The 21,255-nt window shown below is 43.9% G+C and overlaps 1 pseudogene; it reads right to left on the reverse strand.

Moving 5' to 3' along the window:
- Window positions 1-1,233: 1,233 nt before the first annotated feature.
- LOC126458860 (5S ribosomal RNA) lies at window positions 1,234-1,351 on the reverse strand (annotated as a pseudogene).
- Between the last annotated feature and the right edge of the window lie 19,904 nt (window positions 1,352-21,255).

Here is a 21,255-nt window from a genome sequence, read left to right on the forward strand (position 1 = left end):
ACAAGTTCGTGGCGCCCTCCATCGGTAACGCTGGAATTCGATATGGTGTTGGGCCATTCTTAGCCTTGATGACGGCTTCCACTCTCGCAGACATACGTTCAATCAAGTGCTAGAAGGTTTCTTGGGGTATGGCAGCCCATTCTTCACAGGGTGCTGCACTGAGGAGAGGTATCGATGTCGGTCGTTAAGGCCTGGCACGAAGTCGGCGTTCCAAAACATCCCAAAGGTGTTCTATAGGATTCAGGTCAGGACTCTGTGCAGGCCAGTTCATTACAGAGATGTTATTATCGTGTAACCACTCCGCCACAGGCCGTGCATCATGAACAGGTGCTCTATCCTGTTGCAAGATGCAATCGCCATCTCCGAATTGCTGTTCAACAGTGGGAAGGAAGCAGGTACTTAAAACATCAATGTAGGCCTGTGCCACGCAAAACAACAGGAGGTGCAAGCCCCCTCTGTGAGAAACACGACCACACCGTAACACAAACGCCTCCGAATTTTACTGTTGGCACTACACACCTGGGCAGATGACGTTCACCGGTAATTCACCATACCCACACCCTGACATCGGTTCGCCGCATCGTGTACCGTGATTCGTCACTCCACACAACGTTCTTCCACTGTTCAGTCGTCCAATGTTCACGCTCCTTACACTAAGCTAGGCGTCGTTTGGCATTTACTGGCGTGATGTTTGGCTTATGAGCAGCCGCTCGACCATGAAATCCAAGTTTTCTCACCTCCCGCTATACTGTCGTAGTACTTGCAATGGTTCCTGATGCAGTTTGGAATTCCTGTGTGCTAGTCTGGATAGATGTCTGCCTATCACACATTACGACCCTCTTCAACTGCCGGCGGTCTCTGTCAGTCAGCAGACGAGGTCGGCCTGTACGATTTTGTGCTGTACGTGTCCCTTCACGTTTCCGCTTCACTATCATATCGGAAACAGTGGACCTAGGGATGTTTAGTAATGTGGAAATCTCGCGTACAGATGTACGACACAAGTGACAGCCAATCACCTGACCACCTTCGAAGTCCCTGAGTTCCGCGGAGCGCCCCATTCTGCTCTCTCACTTGTCTATTGACTTCTGAGGTCGCTGATATGGAGTATCCGGCAGTAGGTGGCAGCACAATGCACCTAATACGAAAAACGTATGTTTTTGGTGGTGTCCAGATACTTTTGATTGCATAGTCTAGCTCCTCAGTTTGTCTCCCAAGGTCTGAGTGCACCCCGCGTGCCAACAGCGCGCGGCTGACCGGATGGTCACCCATCCAAATTCTAGCCTAGCCCGACAGTGCTTAACTTCGGTGATCTGACGGGAACTGGTGTTACCACTCCGGCAAGGCCGTTGGCAACACAAGCGTTACCCTCCAAAATTACTACTGTTCTTTTTTATTTGTGTTGTTTCGAGTCTACAAAGACGTTCAGGAATTGTTGATGAGATGGTTAATGAAATGTAGTCCTGAAATCAATTTCCTACGAATATTATTAAGGACTTGAGAAAATTCTGGAAAAGTTACTGTCGAAATCATAGAGTTTTCAGGGGAAGCTCTTCACTTTGTAATTCCTAGTAAAATATCATAGTTAGGTGTCCAGAAAGAATATTCTGCAGCGAGAATTGTCATTGTATGAAGCTAACGATCTGTATAAATCTGACGCTTACCAGAGAAGATTTCTACGCAATATGTAAAAATGAAAAATTAAGAAGGAAATAATATGAACTGAAAATGTTTAACGCCACCATCAGACCCATAGGGCCACATGATGGAAGACCGACTGCTGTGTCATCTACTTGCTATGGCACTATAAGGTGTCACATGAGTTCAGCGCTGACATTAATACGTCGGCATTGCTTCATACAGTTCCCCAACTCTGGATGAGTGCACCCCATTGCACCCCTCCTTAACTGCATAGCAGCACCGGGAATCAAATACAGTCACTCTTCGTGGCGTACACACGGCCCGTTCTCCACGAGGCAGGCTTCTGTGCATAACTGCGCTCCCAAAATTTTCCCCAAGGTTGTTATTTTGTTTTTCTGTTTTTGTTATTTGCGTCTCCACGGTGTCGCCGTGTCCACGAATGATACTCCAAGCCATATAATCTCGTAGACTACGGCACTCTGTTGTAGCATCTGTTTTTGACCTTGTAAGATAATGCCTATTGTGTTTACTAGTTCTAAATTCCCTGAATCTCCCTGCCTTATCCATTACGATGAGTTAGACTGTATTTCTCAGACCCAGAGAGATGGTACAGTGTTTCAGGCTATGGTGTCATATTCGGAAACAGGGAGATCCAAATCGCCACAGTGCTACTGCGGGTAAGGTTTTCAGCGTTTTCCCTAAATCAGTTACTGAGGTTGCTTAATGTTTTGTTAGAATTACAGAGGCATACGTGTCCCACCCTTTTTTTATTCTGCGCTAGAACTGCGTCTCTAATGTTCTTCGTGGCGAGGATATATCAAATTTTAACCTTCCTTTTTCTTTACAATCCTCCACACATGTGACCTTCTCTGCTCTTTTATTTCCCTTGTTCCTAGTCTCAAAGTAACTTTCTCTGTTATCTTTCTACTTAACTTACTTTATCGTAAAATCTTTTGACACAAAATGTTAAATTCTTGTTTGTAAAAAAGACCAAAACCCAACAGTTCTTTCCTCACATGACGTTCTGAGCGTCATGGATCAAGGTAATCAAGTAGATGCAGTATTTCTCACTTCCGATAAGCATTTGACTCAGTAGCACGCAGACTTTTACCATCGAACCTACAATCTTAGCCCGTATCGAACAAAATTTGTGACTGGATTAAGAATTTCTTAGTAGGAGGACGCAGCAAGTTATCTTGTGATGGTGAGATGTGCAAGTAACTCCGCGAGTGCCCTAGGAGTGCCCTAGGAGAGCATGTCAGTACCCTTGCTGTGCATGTTGCATAAGAATGACCTGGCAGACATTTAATAATATTAATACGAGGGGTGTTTAACAAGTAAAGCATAACATTCTCTCTGAAAGTAGGTTGGTTTTATTCAGGGTTCCAATACACCATGTCATTCCGTATTCTCTTGGCTACAAGAAGGTATTTTTCAACATAATCTCCGTTCAGTGCGATGATACCACGCCACCTTGCTGAGCAGGTCTGTATGCCTGGCCGGCCGTGGTGGCCGAGCGGTTTTACGCGCTCAGTCTGGAACCGCGGGACTGCTACGGTCGCAGGTTCGAATCCTGCCTCGGGCATGGATGTGTGTGATGTCCTTAGGTTAGTTAGGTGTAAGTATTTCTGAGTTCTAGGGGACTTATGACCACAGCGGTTAAGTCCCATAGTGCTCAGAGCCATTTGAGCCATTTTTGTATGCCGGAATGGTACCACTCTACTGGTCGACGACGGAGCCAACGTCTTGCGGCATCAGTAGCCTCCCCACCATCTACGTACTGCTTCCTGCCGAATGCATCCTTCGTTGGGTCAAACAAATGCAGGTCAGAAGGTGAGGAATATATTGGGCACACGACATTGAGTACCCCAGCTGAGGATGAGTGTGTCAGATCTATGGACAGAGACGTCCAGTTGAGCAGCAAGGTATTTGATTGTGACCCGTCGATCACTGCGAATGAGAGTGTCCTCACGTTCCAACATTGCAAGAGTCACAGCTGTGTGCAGCCGGCCGCCGCCCGGGTGATCGGACATTTGCGAGGTGTCTGTAGACATTCTGTAAGCGACTATGACTATCTGCGATGCTCTGGTTTTCCGCCAAAAGAAACTCAGCGACAGCTCTCTGCTAGGAACGCATCTCCGTTACAGACGCCATTTTGAAGGCTACGCTTACTGAGATGTTTCGGAACCAGTGGAGGAATCTGCAGTGCGGTTCCATGCTGTCGTGGACGCAGACAGTCGTCACGATGAGCAGCGTTTGTAAGCTAGAAAGTAAACAAGGCACGCAATTAACAAATGTTACCCACTCATTTGGAAATTACAAATGTTCCCTCGAAGTTTCGTTGTCCTTCGATTACTCGTTTTTCATGGGTCAAGTAACGAAAGTTTAATTGTAACCAACGTGTATATTACTCACACTTGTTCATTATGTACAATGTGGTTATAATTAAACATTCGCTACTTGAGAGGGCCACACGAAAAACTAGTGCTCGTAGGACAATGAAACATTGTTGAAACATTGCAAGGACATGCGGGAGAGGAATAACGAATAAGCAATTGAAAGAAATACGTTTTAATTTCCACATGAGTGTAACATATGTTAATTGCGTACCGTGTTTACGTTTAGGTTACAAACGTTGTTCAATGTGACAACGATCTGCATCCACGACAGCCTGGAAATTTGTACGGATACCCAGCCACGTATTTAGGTAAGGTTCGGTCCATGGACCCAATAAGTTTTTTCGCCACCAACAACAAACTTCGGTAACTCTAAAAACCTTACTTAGAGCAAAACTGTCAACAGGTATTTAAAACAGATATTTATTATTATTTAAAGAAGCAATCTTCGAAAAATGAAAATATACTACGGAATAATGGTAACTAACTTTGAATTCAGAATAGAAAGACTGGTTGCAGTGTGTCCAAATGTCAAGTTGGACACGCCAGTCACATTCTGTTATTAACCACACACACATACAAACGTAGTAAAAACAAAGAAAAAGTATATAAATAAAAAATATCAGTAGTTCAAGCGCTTTCTTCTTACCTTTTTATCAGCGAACGCACGTATCACATTCTCAAAGACCAGTTTCACAGTCACATCATTTTCTACTCCTAATACAACCGGGTGACTCAAACGCTCCTGAGTCCCAGAAGCACGCAAATAGTACTTAACCCTTCCAAGAACCGACAACGAACCTTCAGCAGAGCAGTTCGTTGCTGATGTGCTGAAATAAAATGTAACAGCAATTCCGATGTTTGTATGAATAAAAAACGTATACCTCTCTCTTAGCATTTTATTTAAGACAAGCAAAGGAGGAATGTTCTCACATCCAGAACTCAAAAGGAACCTTTTGTGATGGACACGTTCTCAAATGGTTCCAATGGCTCTAAGCACTATGGGACTTAACAGCTGAGGCCACCAGTACCCTAGACTTAGAACTACCTAAACCTAACTAACCTAAGGACATCACACACATCCATGCCCGAGGCAGGACTCGAACCTTTGGCCATAGTAGCAGCGCGGTTCCGGACTGAAGCGCCTACAACCGCTCGGTCACAGCGGCCGGCGGACACGTTTTCTTCCAAAAGACTACTATATATCCACTGAGTAAACATGCTGCAGCTGTTTTGCAGCGTTAAAGACTTCGTCAGAGTCCGTTTACGCCAAACTGGATAAGAATGAGAACTTTTCACAAAACTCTTTGTAAAGCCGAAGATGCTTGTTGAGCTCTGTGGATAGTCTGTGCAGTATAATTAAGTAATTGGTTTTCAGTACGTTACCATCACATTTGCAAAGCACAGTCAAATTTTCTGATTCAGAGTCTGAATTGTCAAAGAACTTCTTTCGTTTCTTTAGACGTTCTCCTTTAGTTTCACTGGCTCATACAAGTTGTTTTGTACCCTCCATTTTCCTCTTCCCGAACTTTCCTTCACTTCAAAAGACCTTGCCGTCTGACCAATGAAAGTTAAAAGTGAAGTATCAAGTTTTACTAATGCAGATATGTCCTTCTGACTGTCATGTAGCGCTCACTGCACTGAAACGTTCCGAAATACTCCCCCACATTGTAGTCATGAATGCAATATCTTCAGAGTTAAGCTTTTGCCCCGGCCATGGTGGCCAAGCGGTTCTAGGCGCTTCAGTCCGGAACCGCGCGACTACTACGGTCGCAGGTTCGAATCCAGCTCGGGCATGGATGTGTGTGATGTCCTTAGGTTAGCTAGCTTTAGTTCTAAGTTCTAGGGGACTGAGGACCTCAGATGTTAAGTTCCATAGTGCTCAGAGCCATTTGAACCTTTTCTTTTTACGCTTTTGCAATATTCCTCGTGCTTCTGATTTAATCACAGCTTTCTTGTTTTTCTCTTCAGAAATGCACTTAAAAGAACTTTATTGACTGCATCCCAATTAGCCTTTATGCTTCTGCAGATATCGTCTTGGGATGGCCATTTGAAATGCAGGGAGACTTTAAGCTGAAGCTTCGATATTCAAAAAATTATAGTAGAATTTTCCAGCGTTCTGTAGATACCGGAAAACTGTAAATTGCTTGTAGAAGATCAAAAACTTTGCAAAAACACGTTTTACAGCATATTGCTTCACTTCATCCCATCAGATTCAGGGAACGACTGGAGCAAGGAATGGAAAACGCCAAGTGACTGAAAGAATTGATTCAGGCTTGCAAGCAGGAGAAGATGCCCGCCATATTTGCTGCATTATCACAACTTTGGCCACGGGAATTGCTTATATCCGATCTATGGCAGTTGAAGAACTTAAGTACTGCATCTGTCAGTTCTTTTACAGTGTGGCCAGCATTTTTCAAAAACTGATCGCTCTCAGTTCACACTTCGTATAATGGAACTTAACTGTTCTCACTATGATACAACAGGGACAGAATCCACAATAATGGAGAAATACACTGTGGCGACACAAGCCATGGGGTCCTAATACCGTGCAGGACCTCCTTTCGCCCGGAGTAGCGCAGAAACTCGACATGGCACGGACTCAACAAGTCGTTGAAAGTTCAGAAATATTTAGCCATCCTGTCTGTATAGCCATCCATAATTGCGGAAATGTTACCGGTGAAGGATTTTGTGCACGATCTGATCTCTAGATTATTTCCCATAAATGTTCGATGGAATTCATGTACGGTGATCTGGCTGGCCAAATCATTTTCTCGAATTGTTCAGGATTTTCTGACGGGGCGCATCGTCATCCATAAAAATTCCATCGTTGTCTAGGAACATGAAGTGCTTGAATGGCTGAAAATATTCTCCAGGTAGCTGAACATAACCCTTTCCTTATATGGATATAGTGTCTGTTCTTTCGGACATGTCCATATCCATATAAGTATATAGTTCTGGCAATACCGGCCATGACCTCCTTCTTCTGTGCGGATGCACACGTATTCCCCGAACTCTTACGGGACTTGGTAAGAATGTCTTCCACGAGTAATGAGATTGTTGGGGTGGGACACTACGAATGTAGTGTGTGGACATACAAGGTGAGAATGTGGGTCTCGCGGGAGGCGTGCGCGAGATAGTCCCTGCAGTTGCACTATCCTCTGTGCCCTCGTTGGCTCAGATGGATAGAGCGTTTGCCATATAAGCAGGAGATCTCGGGTTCGAGTCCCGATCGGGGCACACGTTTTCACCTGTCTCCGTTGATATATATCAACGTCCGTCAGCAGCTGAAGGTATTAATATAATTCTAATAATCCTTTCCGCCCAATGATCGGTTCAGTTGCACCAGAGGACCCAGACCATTCTATGTAAATACACGATTATGGAGCTACTATCAACCTGCACCGTGTGTTGTTAACAACCAGGGTCATGGCTTTGTGGGGTCTGCGCCACACTGGCACCCTATCATCAGTTTTCATCAACTGAAGTAGGGACTTATCTAACCAAGCCACGGTTTTCCAGTCGTCTAGGGTCCAACCGAAGTGGTCAAGAACCCAGTAGCGCCGCTGCAAGATATGTCGTGCTGCAATTAAAGGCTACCGCGTCAGTCGTCTGCTCCCATAGCCCGTTAACGCTGAAGTTCGCCACACTGTGCTGATATACAGGGTGGTCCATTGATGGTGACCGGGCCAAATATCTCACGAAATAAGCGTAAAACGAAAAAACTACAAAGAACGAAACTTGTCTAGCTTGAAGGGGGAAAACTAGATGCCACTATGGTTGGCCCGCTGGATGGGGCTACCATAGGTCAAAAATAGGAACCCCCAATTTTTATTACATATTGGTGTAGTACGTAAAGAAATAAAAATGTTTTAGTTGGACCACTTTTTTCGCTTTGTGAGAGATGGTGTTGTAATAGTCACAAACATATGGCTCACAATTTTAGACGAACAGTTGGTAACAGGTAGGTTTTTTAAATAAAAATACAGAACGTAGGTACGTTTGAACATTTTATTTCGGTCGTTCCAATGTGATACATGTACCTTTGTGAACTTATTTATGAGAACGCATGCTGTTACACCGTGATTACCTGTAAATACCACATTAATGGAATAAAAGCTCAAAATGATGTCCGTCAACCTCAATGCATCTGGCAATACGTGTAACGACATTCCTCTCAACAGCGAGTAGTTCGCCTTCCGTAACGTTCGCAGCACATGCATTGACTGCTTAGGTCATCAGTCCCTAAGCTTACACACTACTTAACCTAAATTATCCTAAGGACAAACAGACACACCCATGCCCGAGGGAGGAGTCGTCGAACCTCTGCCGGGACCAACTGCAGAGTCCATGACTGCCGTAGACCGCTCGGCTAATCCCGCGCGGCGGTCACGATAGCAAATATCTTTCAACTTTCCCCACAGAAAGTGATCCGGGGACGTCAGATCCGGTGAACGTGCGGGTCACGGTACGGTGCTTCGAAGACCAATCCACCTGTCATGAAATACGCTATTCAGTACCGCTTCAACCGCACGCGAGCTATGTGCCGGACGTCCATCATGTTGGAAGTAGATCGCCATTCTATCATGCAGTGAAACATCTTGTAGTAACATCGGTAGAACATTACGTAGGAAATCAGCATACATTGCACAATTTAGATTGCCATCCATAAAATGGGGGACAATTATCCTTCCTCCCATAATTCCGCACCATACATTAACCCGCCGAGGTCACTGATGTTCCACTCGTAGCAGCCATCGTGTATTTTCCGCTGCCCAGTAGTGCATATTATGCCGGTTTACGTTACCGCTGTTGGTGAATGACGCTTCGTCGCTAAATAGAATGCGTGCAAAAAATCTGTCATCGTCCAGTAATTTTTCTTGTGCCCAGTGGCACAGCTGTACACGACGTTCAAAGTCGACGCCATGCAATTCCTGGTGCATAGAAATATGGTACGGGTGCAATCGATGTTGATGTAGCATTCTCAACACCGACGTTTTTGAGATTCCCGATTCTCGCGCAATTTGTCTGCTACTGATGTGAGGATTAGCCGCGACAGCAGCTAAAACACCTACTTGGGCATCATCATTTGTTGCAGGTCGTGGCTGACGTTTCACATGTGGCGGAACACTTCCAGTTTCCTTAAATAACGTAACTATCCGGCGAACGGTCCGGACACTTGGATGATGTCATCCAGGACACCGAGCAACATACATAGCACTCGCCCGTTGGGCATTTTGATCACAACAGCCATACATCAACACCATATCGACCTTTTCCGCAATTGGTAAACGGTTCATTTTAACACGAGTAATGTATCTCGAAGCAACTACCGTAAGCACTGGTGGAATGTTACGTGATACCACTTAGTTATACGTTTGTGACTATTAGAGCGCCATCCATCACAAAGCGAAAAAAGTGGTCCAACTAAAACATTCATATTTCTTTACGTACGACATGAATGTGTAATAAGAAATGGGGGTTCCTATTTAAAAAGGCGCAGTTGATATCCGTTTGACCTACGGCAGCCCCATCCAGCGGGCCAACCATAGCGCCATCTGGTTTCCCCCTTCAAGCTAGACAAGTTTCGTTCTTTGTGGTTTTTTCGGTTTACGCTTATTTCGTGAGATATTTGGCCCGGTCACGATCAATGGACCACCCCGTATTTGTCGTACGTCCCACATTGATTTCTGCGGTTATTTCACACAGTGTTGCTTGTATGTTAGCACTGACAAATATACACTAACGCCGAGACTCTCGTTTGTTAAGTGAAGGCCGTCGGTCACTGTGTTGTCCGTGGTGAGAGGCAATGCCTGAAATTTGATATTCTCGGCGCACTCTTGACGCTATGGATCTTGGAATACTGTATCCCCTAACGATTTCCGAAATGGAACGTCCCATGCGTCTAGCCCCAACTATCAGTCTGCGTTCAAAGTCTGTTAATTGCCGTCGTGCGGCCAGAATCATGTCGGAAACCTTTTCAAGTGAGTCACCTAAGTACAAATGACAGCTCCGCCAAAGCATTAACTTTGTGTATGCGATAATACCGCCATCTGTATATGTGCATGCTGCTATCCCATGACTTTTCGTCACGTCAGTGTACTCTGCATCAACTATCTCCTATATGATCTCTTGTGTGACAAACCTCCCCAACATATTTTTAATTCTTTCACAAGCGCTAAATGATAAATATGAGGTAAGTATGTGGTAAAACCAGGGTTTACATTTTTAGCTGTATGACCTGCTAAGAGTGGATAAGATTCAACTCTCAGCTCCATACACATCATAAAATTTCCATTCGTTAAGGAACCAAACCGTTCTTCATCTCCACGAAATGGAAAACTCCTTGAAGAAAGTTTTTTCACTATTGCCACTCCCCTCCGTAATACAAATCTCCAGTACTTTACTTCTTCATGTAACTGAAGAATAAACTATCAACTCTACGTGTAGTATTTCCCCTTTATCTGAAACTTGCAACAGAATCGCGATGTGCACTGGAATTTTCATGTTCAGTTACCCTTTGATTAGCGAGCTTCCAATCACTAAAGCCACTTGTACCGAAATGGGATGAACCCCCAACAAGTTTGCGCTGCATGATGTCTCCATTCAAGAACTTCCTTTCAAACAAAGACTTGGAAACAAATCTTTGTTCATCAAGACATGTTCACCCTAACTTTACAATATCACAATTTCTATTCTGATTTTCCGTTTTGTACTATGAAATCTTAAGTTTTTGCACAGATTCCCCCCCCCCCCCCCAAAAACGGCTCTTCGTGAACTGTGAAGTCTGATGAAACTTTCCCTATGCACAATTCTGCTTAACTTGCTGTGGAAATGTTCGTATGTTGGTTAACAATTTCAGATCCACTAACGTCGAGCCTTTAACCACAATTACCGCTGCAGTGTGAATATTTGTAGGTTTCAAGTTCTCAGTTGTCGACGATAAATCTGTGTAAATTTGGCGTTTGATGTATCACTTCATTTTCCCTCCTTCTCTTTTGTTCATCTTATTTTCTGTAGCCTACGCCAATGAGATGTTCCCCACCGTTCGTATTGGCGTGTACCTTATAAAACAGGGGTAAACAGACACAAACAATAATAAAACCACCAAGCTGATACCACGCTATATCATAGCTTCCGTTTCTACATTTAGTGCAGCCGTGCCTAATCACACAGAGCATCGCAGACGTAGCATTGCCAGTTGCATGATACGCGCGACTCCGACAGTCTATCTACGATTTTCCTGTAACTAATATGAATTCCCGCAACCATCGATGCTGGACTTTTTATGTTTTTTTGTACGTAAATTTTTTTGCTCAAACATTTTCCGCATCTAAGTACTTGCCACCCTGAGCCCGCGCCCATGTGGTCCATGTGTAAAAATGGGGCTGCGGATACCGTTTCAGAACTGTTTGAATTTTCGAACGGTGGACATAGAGTGTTCAGCTGTCGTGACACAGCTCCTGCACTGCTTGAAGATCGCTCACTTTGTTCAGCATTCTCACTCATGCAACAGTAACTCCTTCAACAATTTGTGGCGTGATATCCCAGGCGCAATTCTCAAATCACCAGTTCATTCGAACTTTCGAATGATGTTCTTCAACCCTGGCGCCGGAAGACCTCTCCGTATTCCTTTAATGAGTCCATAAGCGTGAAGAGCAGCAGCGCTATTGCTGTTGTTTTGATAAAACAGCTTTACGAATGAAGCCCTGCTTACCTTTGTCCAGGCCCATGTTGACCGTGTGCAACTGTAATGCACAATGATGCTTCTCTTTCAAGCCTATGTCGCCGTACCAGTGCCCGCACGTAACAGCAAGTTCATGTGGTTCAAATGGCTCTAAGCACTATGGGACTTGAAACTTCTTGGCAGATTAAAACTGTGTCCCGGACCCAGACTCGAACTCGGGACCTTTGCCTTTCGCGGGCAAGTGCTCTACCAACTGAGCTTCCCGAACACGACTCATGCCCCGTCCTCACAGCTTTACTTCTGCCAGTACCTCGTCTCCAACCTTCCAAACTTTACAGAAGCTCTCCTGCGAACCTTGCAGAACTAGCACTCCTGAAAGAAAAGATATTGCGGAGACATGGCTTAGCCACAGCCTGGGGGATGTTTCCAGAATGAGAAACTATGGGACTTAACATCCGAGGTCATCAGTCCCATAGACTTAGAACTACTTAAACCTAACTAACCTAAGGACATCACACACATCCATCCCCGAGGCAGGATTCGAAACTGCGACCGTAGCAGCAGCGCGGTTCCGGACTGAAGCGCCTAGAACTGCTCGTCCACAGCGGTAACGGCGAGTCATGACACTAATACTACTAACAATGCAAAGCGCAGAGTCCGTACATCATTCGTGTAAAGCTGGGTATCCACACAGTAAATAGTTTCCCATCTCCACCGGCTCTAGTAGCGAAAGTTCAATTATAACCACCATAAAAAAGATAAATTATCTGCCTACAAGTTGTTTTTTCCTACTGTTATATAAGATAAGAGCTTGTCAACAAAATTCCAATGGCAGCTACTTGTTCTGTTTGTTTCGCCAACAGCTATCGGTTACATCGCGTGGTATTAAGAGCTAGCAGAGCCGAGATGTGGACGACCTTGGATTTGTTTGCGTCGTTTAATGCACGCCCGCTTCGCCTTTTATGGCGAGCAAACCTGTACCCAGTTCGCAGCGGCCAGCATTGCGCAGAAAATGGCAAAGGGTAGTAGCTATCAGCCTTTCAGTTATCCTTTCCCGCGAGCTACCTGTAAACGCCACAACCGGCTTCTGACCTCCGCTGCATGCGCGTGCAACTATCATTTCGCCAGCGAGAGGCATTCTCTTGTATCCTTTGGTTTCAAAGTGTGATCTCTATACTAGTAGAATGGAGGTCTCTGGTCTTCGAACACAGAATTTACCGAAATCTGTAGTTTCCTGTCGTCTGGATCGCGCGCCGTGGTGTAGTTTGGCAAAGAGCTGTGATATGTCTGTACACGATGAAGGATTATTTACTTAAAAATGGTTCAAATGGCTCTGAGCACTGTGGGACTTAACTTCTGAGGTCATCAGTCCCCTAGAACGTAGAACTACTTGAACCTAACTATCCTAAGGACAGCACACACATCCATGCCCGAAGCAGGATTCGAACCTGCGACCGTAGCAGTCGCGCGGTTCCAGACTGTAGCGCCTAGAACCGCGATTATTTACTTAATTCTGGTTGTAAAACTAATGTCTTTTCTGTAAAAGTGCCTGAAGCTGCATACTATCAAATCAGCACAAGACTGTAATACTTCATTAGAAGACGACCACAGATCCATGATAATTCCTTCCCTCTCATTATCAACGAATTTTACAGCCTCTGTTCTGGTTTTGTTCAGGCAAATGGTAGCTGAAAATGTAGTGGTCGAGAACATTTCATGTACTTTGAATATTTACCGTTTATGCTCTGCGAGAAACTGACAAGCAATATAACCGAGAGCCATTTTTATCACCTCGCATGTGTGTGTCTTTTGTCAAAAAGGACTACGTGTAGCAAGTACTTAGATGAGCAGATAAACTTGCTGAAACTCGATATTCAATCTCTTATTGAGAGAAATATGTTGTCACATTTACACTGTGTCTTACGGCGAGCGGTTCTAGGCACTTCAGCCTGGAACCGCGCTGCTGCTGCGGTCGCAGGTTCGAATCCTGCCTCGGGCATGGATGTGTGTGATGTCCTTAGGTTAGTTAGGTTTAAGTAGTTCTAAGTTCTAGGGGACTGATGATCTCAGATGTTAAGTCCCATAGTGCTGAGAGCCATTTGAACCATTTGTCTTATGGCAATGAGTGGCAACACAATTATTGATAAACAATGGAACGCTTCAGATACAAAGAGTGCTGTGGTTAGAATAAAATATTTATGGGAACTCACCTTAAGCGTAGTACTTTCCATAGAGCACCATGTTTAGGAACCTTTACTTTATCCATTTGCTTCCTGCAAGAGGTTTGATCTGCTAATATTCTGCCTGTCCGCAGCCAATATTGCATTATTGTTGATGACAGTAAAATTTATATAGACATAGTCTGGAATAAATACCGTTGGTTATAATTGAAATGCAGCTAGTCCCAGAGGCCGTGTGGGCTGCAATCACCGAATGACAACGAAACTTGACAGATTATGATAACGCGCTAGTGGGAAACCGATTTACGCTGGAAAAAGTTGTTTGCAGTTTTGGCCACCAGCTGCAAACCTAGCGCTGTGAGTGCAAGAAAGACGTGGACAAAAAACGTCAAACAAATGAGAAAGTCAAAATGTTGATTTCGTTATAAACCACTGCTTACACAGTCTGTTCAATATGAGCATCGGAGACGTTGACGAGATGCTGTATGGCGCCAGATTTGCACCTTGTGATGCAAATGGAACTACGAATTTTTTGTTTTTTGTTTTTTGTTTGTTTCGTAAATCGGTTCCGCATTAACGCATTAGCATATCTACCGAGTTAAGCTGCCTTTATACGATAATTTTAGCCTACAATGGACATCCGAGAGTAGCAGCAATTTGATAGTAACCATACACTATTTCTGGGAACGCAGTTCCCACTCAACTAAAGCACTAGATACATCTATGTAAAAATGTGTGTCAGTTTAGACTGAGATGTACATACTGTTCCACATTTTGATGTCAGTGCGAACTTTATGAAAGCAGGCTTATTTCATTGGTAATATTTTTCATCAATAGTGGAAAATTATACTAGCTTTATTCAAGAGGCGTTACGGCAAGTGGAAGAGAAAGATATATAGATACGTAGACAGCGAGAGGGATTTACGTGTATATGATAAATCCCTTCCCTCGAAAATTTCCCTCCTTTATACCTCTTCTATCTTACCACAGATGATGTGCACTTATCTCATTTGTACTAGGATTGTAGCACATGCGAAGTGCCTAGTTGCTTTCACTAGTGGAATGCATAAGTTCTGAATAAGGTTCATCGGCCGGGGTGGCCGAGCGGTTCTAGGTGCTGCAGTCTGTTACTGCGCGAGCGCAGGTTCGAATCCTGCCTCGGGAATGGATGTTTGTGATGTCCTTAGGTTAGTCAGGTTTAAGTAGTTCTGAGTTCTAGGGGACTGATGACCTCAGAAGTTAAGTCCCATAGTTCTCAGAGCCATTTGAATCATTTTTGAGTAAGGTTCACCAACCAATAGTTACAGTCCCCTGCGCAGAAAAAAGCACGCAGGTCTTGAATGCGTTATCTTGAGGCTTTAATAAACTAATAATGAGGAATGGTATTGTATAAAATAAATAATTAAATTTTCAGTAAGTTTGTTTATACGGGATGCCACTCGCTTTTTATTTCCAGAAAACGAGAAACTGCATAGTTATATTCCACTTGATGAATCACAAATAATTTCCATTCTTCACACTTCCATAGAAGATAAATAAATTAATGAACTGTGTATTAGCGAAATTACTATAACAATGTCCGCAGCTCGTGGTCTTGCGGTAGCATTCTCTTTTTCGCGCACGGGGTCTGGGGTTCGATTCCCGGTGGGGTCAGGGATTTTTCCCGCCTCGAGATGACTGGGTGTTGTTGTGTCGTGTTCATCATCATCAGTCATGCCCTTTACGGTCGGAGGAAGGCAATGGCAAACCAGTTCCACTAGGACCTTGCCTAGTACGGCGGTGCGGATCTCCCGCATCGTCCCCTACGCTCCTCGGAGTATGGGACCTCATCATCATCACTACAACAATGTTGTCAATTACATGTTCAAATAATCAGAGATTGCTAATTAAATTCTTAACCGATACCGACCAAGGCGGACGACATGTCTGTTCTCCGAACCACTACGCCAGCCATCCAAGTTTGGCGCGATCCGAAGATCTCCGAAGTGCTTCATCTGCCTTTTAGTTTATTATTCTGCTAGTTATTAACACTTTTGAAATAATGTAATGATAGCCTGCTACTAAGAGATGCTTTTATATCAAATGCAAGTAAATTCACTGTTTAGTTTTTCTGATATTAATAACTGAAGTTTATCATTTTGGTGCGCTTCTTCCGAACGCAGCAGCCAATCGCGGCGAGGGACCACAATTTAGGCAGTCTCTCTCACGGTACCCGTACCGAACAAACCATCTGTCACCGGTACCTCACGTCACGTTACGTCATCTTCCCACTGCTGTCTTGTCAACTGCTCTAAGAAGTGCTTCTAGTAGCTGACTATGATGGTTGCAAAGCCGGAAATATTACAAACTCTGCGTTTTTTACTTACACGCACTGGAAAGTTGGAATGGGATGCAAAGATAAATGAGGGTAAGAAATCAAACGAAATGGAATTACTGTATAACGAGCTACCGGAGATCAGGGGTTCATCATAACAAAACACTCATAAAATATCCCTGAACAACTCCGAACTTTGCCGGTGGAATTCGTCCCGTGTGGAATTACACGGCTAGGCGAACCGTGAAGCCGGTCATAGCGGCAACTAGCTCTGTCACGTGACTAAGTACAATCACGTTCCACTAAAAGTGGTACAAGCCTGCAGTTAACAAAATTAAATTACCAAGAAGTTTCATGTTAGCGCATACTCCACTGAGAATGAAAATTCATTCTGGAAACAATCCACCAGGCTTTGGTTAAGCCTTGTCGCCGCAATATCCTTTCTTCCAGAAGAGCTAGTTCTGCAAGATTCGCAGGAGAGGATGGAGATGAGGTACTGGCGAAAGTAAAGCCGTGAGGACGGGTCATGATTCATGTTCGTGTAGCTTAGTTGATACAGCACTTCCTTGCGAAAGGCAAAGATCTCCGGTTCGAATCGCTGTCAGTCACACATTCTTAACGTGTCAGGAGTTTTCGTATCAGCGCACACTCTGCTGAAGAGTGAAAGTTCATTCTGAAAAAAAAAAAGGAAATTCATTCGCAATGAGAAGAAGAAAGCATTCACAGTGCAGACGGAGAAGGTGGTGAAACGTGACAATAACATCTTAAAGCTGAGCAAACCGATGGGGTGCACATTTCAAGAGGTACGCGATGCTCAGATAAGTGGAATCGAAGTATTTACTGGTATTGTAATACTTTCGTTCCATGGTCTTAGTGTCTTACCTTACTTCATGATACTGTTCAACAAAGTACAAAGCTGTTGATATAATGCATGCTCCCGTATCTTATTAATTCATTATATGTGCCATCTGTTGTTGGAAATTTCTATTTTTAAGTCTTTTTATTTCAGTGCATATTTGGTTGTCCTTTTCTATGCTTTGGTGACTAGTTTCAGTTTCCACAGTTGTTACATCCGTATACTGCAATTTGTTACAGTCCTTATACTGTAATTTTCTCACTGTGTTTTGCTTACATTGTGTATCTCAATGTGTTCGTTAGTATTCTTCTTTCGCTTTAGGAGCATCCACCATAATTTCTTTGGTGATCCATAAATACAATTGCAGTATATAAAAAAGGAGATAAGTAAGTATTAGATAATTGCTGGGGAATTATTCTGCTTGATACCACCTTAAAACTGTTAAGATGAGAAAGTGGAGATAGAATGCACAATTATACAGAAATATCAGAAGAACATCAAGGACTCAGGAAAAACAAGAGCACAGTAGTTGCTATTTTCGCTTTAAGACAGTTTGTGGAGAAATCCATAATTTAATACTCCAATCTACCTGTACTTTGTTAAGTTGTCAAAAGCCTTTGATGGGATTGGAGAAAAATGGATATAATTCACCCCGTAACCGAAAAGAGAGTACCAATGTGTTCAGTAAAAATTATAGCAGATATATATATACGGGAAATGAAACGGGAACTAAAACACACAAAAGATTCACTGACGAAATTATATCGTACAACATAAAGCAATTAGACAAAGAGACTCCTGAACCGCACTCCTGTTCAGCTTAATAATGGACCACAACGTTGATGACGTAAGAACCAAAACAGACTATAAAATGGGAAATAAAGCGGTAAATATTATATGCTATGCTGTCGACATTTTACTGACAGCAAGTAATGAGGTTAATTTACAAAGGTTATTTCACCAATTTAATAAAGCAGCTAAGCACTATAACATGGAAATCTCTCTGCAAAACTAAGGGTATGGTAATATCAAAAGTACCTGCACAATGTAAATTAAAAGTAGGTAGTATGTCAGGTGAACAGGCGATGATCTTTAATTATCTAGGGACTCTTACCATCAGCTGTAAAGACTTAACGATGGAAGTGAAAAATCAAGTACGGATAGTCGGATGCCTGCAAAATACTGCATAGCGAAACAAATCATGATAATGAAGGGGAAAATTAAAATATATAAAACAATGTTGCGTCCTATTTTGAAGTATGCAGCAGAAATTAGAACAGGAACAAAAAGATAAGACGAAAAGTTAACGGCAAAGAAAATGAAGGTACTGAGATCCAAGTAATAACCAAGTGGAACAAAAGAACAAATGTCGATAAGGAAACAATTTGGAATACAAAATATAAATAAATAGATGAAGACAGGGAAAATAACTTGGAAGGATTTTGTGGAAAGGATGGACCCCAGAAGACTAGCTAAAATTTGTAAACATGGACGACCGCAAGAGACGACCACGTGGACGACCACCCAAGAGACGGGACAGCAGTTGGTCCAGTACATCCAGGAATGAGGCAGACCAACAGGGGCAACCCTAGTCAGCAGAACAAGATAAAGAGGAAGAAGAAGATGATGACGATGAAGAAAAATTTTTGCTCCGAAGAAAGAAAACAGCAAAGCAGCAAAGTATACACAGTAAATATGCAATCGACGTTACAGATAACTGTGTTATTATGCAGCATCTTCTGTATTGTTATAAACGACATAAGGAAACACCAACTTTGCGTGAAATTCACAGCTTATGTCGTACAGAAACGGATTTCAAAACTAGCAAAGGGGCTCTGACAAGAAGAGGGTGTGGAGTCGGGAATCACAGAACGATGTAAGGTTCCAAAAACTTCACCCCCAAGCTGTTCGTCGTGGTGAGCCTTTGTTTTAGACTTTGCCCTACGAAAGCGTGCGATAAGAATTTACTAAAATCCCTAAAAACGATATACACTACTGGACATTAAAATTGCTACACCACGAAGATGACGTGCTACAGACGCGAAATTTAACCGACAGGGAGAAGATGCTGTGATGTGCAAATGGTTAGCTTTTCAGAGCATTCACACAAGGTTGGCGCCGGTAGCGACACCTACAATGTGCTGACGTGAGGAAAGTTTCCAACCGATTTCTCATAAACAGCAGTTGACCGGCGTTGCGTGGTGAAACGTTGTTGTGATGCCTCGTGTAAGGAGGAGAAATGCGTACCATCACGTTTCCGACTTTGATAAAGGTCGGATTGTAGCCTATCGCGATTGCGGTTTATCGTATCGCGACATTGCTGCTCGATTTGGTCTAGATCCAATGACTGCTAGCAGAATATGGGATCAGTGGGTTCAGGAGGGTGATATGGAACGTCATGCTGGATCCCAACGGCCTCGTATCACTAGCAGTCGAGATGACAGGCATCTTATCCACATGGCTGTAACGGATCGTGCAGCCACGTCTCGATCCCCTGAGTCAACAGATGGGGACGTTTGCAAGACAACAACCATCTGCACGAACAGTTCGACGACGTTTGCAGCAGCATGGACCATCAGCTCGGAGACCATGGCTGCGGTTACCCTTGACGCTGCATCACAGACAGGAGCGCCTGCGATGGTGTACTCTACGACGAACCTGGGTGCACGAATGGCAAAACGTCATTTTTTCGGATGAATCCAGGTTTTATTTACAGCATCATGATGATCGCATCCGTGTTTGGCGACATCGTGGTGAGCGCCCATTGGAAGCGTGTTTTCGTCATCGCCATACTGGCGTATCACCCGGCGTGAGGGGGGGGGGGGGAGGGGGGTGCCATTGGTTACACGTCTCGGTCACTTCTTGTTCGCATTGACGGCACTTTGAACAGTTGACATTACATTTCAGATGTGTTACGACCCGTGACTCTACCCTTCATTCGATCTCTGCTAAACCCTACTTTTCAGCAGGATAATGCACGACCGCATGTTGCAGGTCCTGTACGGGCCTTGCTGGATACAGAAAATGTTCGACTGCTGCCCTGGCCAGCACACTCTCCAGATCTCTCACCAACTGAAAAGGTCTAGTCAATGGTGGCCGAGCAACTGGCTCGTCACAATACGCCAGTCACTACTCTTGATGAACAGTGGTATCGTGTTGAAGCTGCATGGGCAGCTGTACCTGTACACGCCATCCAATCTCTGACTCAATGCCCAAGCGTATCAAGGCCGTTATTACGGCCAGAGGTGGTTGTTCTGAGTACTGATTTCTCAGGATCTATGCACCCAAATTGTGTGAAAATGTAATCACATGTCAGTTCTAGTATAATATATTTGTCCAATGAATACCCGTTTATCATCTGCATTTCCTCTTGGTGTAGCAATTTTAATGGCCAGTAGTGTATTATGCATAATGGTGCGGTAGGGTAATGTGTAAGGGTGCAAGGACAATGCATGGGGAGGGAGATCGAAAAGTTACGTTAAAAATACTGCGTAGTAAGAACTCAATTTTGATTTTCTTTTGTCTATTTCTTTATACGAGAGGCGTTCAGAAATATGGCAACAAATTTTATCCCGCCTAATTTCAGTTGAAAAAATTCTGGATGTGTTGTGGGACATCGTGAAATATTCCTGATTCAGCAGTTGTAGTTTCATGAAGTTGCAATAGGTGGTGACACTATATGTAACGGTCAAAATGCCGGCTGCAACGAAGTTGCGTTCGAAGCCGAGTCCTGTTGTTGAGTTTCTTTTGGTGGAAAATCAGAGCATCGTCGATATTCATAGGCGCTAGCAGAATGTCTACAACGACCTGGCAGTGAACAAGAGCACGGTGAATCGTTGGGCGAGACGTCTGTCATCATCGCTACTAGGTCGCGCAACTGTCCGAGCTCCCACGTGCCGGCCGGCCGCACAAAGCTGTGCTACCTTAAGGAAATTGAAGAAACGACTTCAGTGTGTTCGTCGACACAAAAATGCAAAAGAAATTCTCCATCTCCATGACTACGCATGTCAGCGCACAAGCCTGCACACTCAAGAGGAATTAACAAAGCTTCATTGGACTGTTCCTCCTCATTCACCCTACAAACCGGACCTTCCGACTTCCATCCGTTTGGTCCAATGAAATATGCACTCCGCGGGAAGAAGTACGTGGATGGTGGGGAGATTGCCCGCATCTCGTGGTCGTGC

This window comes from Schistocerca serialis, chromosome 2, assembly GCF_023864345.2.
Source record: "Schistocerca serialis cubense isolate TAMUIC-IGC-003099 chromosome 2, iqSchSeri2.2, whole genome shotgun sequence".
Lineage (NCBI taxonomy): Eukaryota > Metazoa > Arthropoda > Insecta > Orthoptera > Acrididae > Schistocerca > Schistocerca serialis.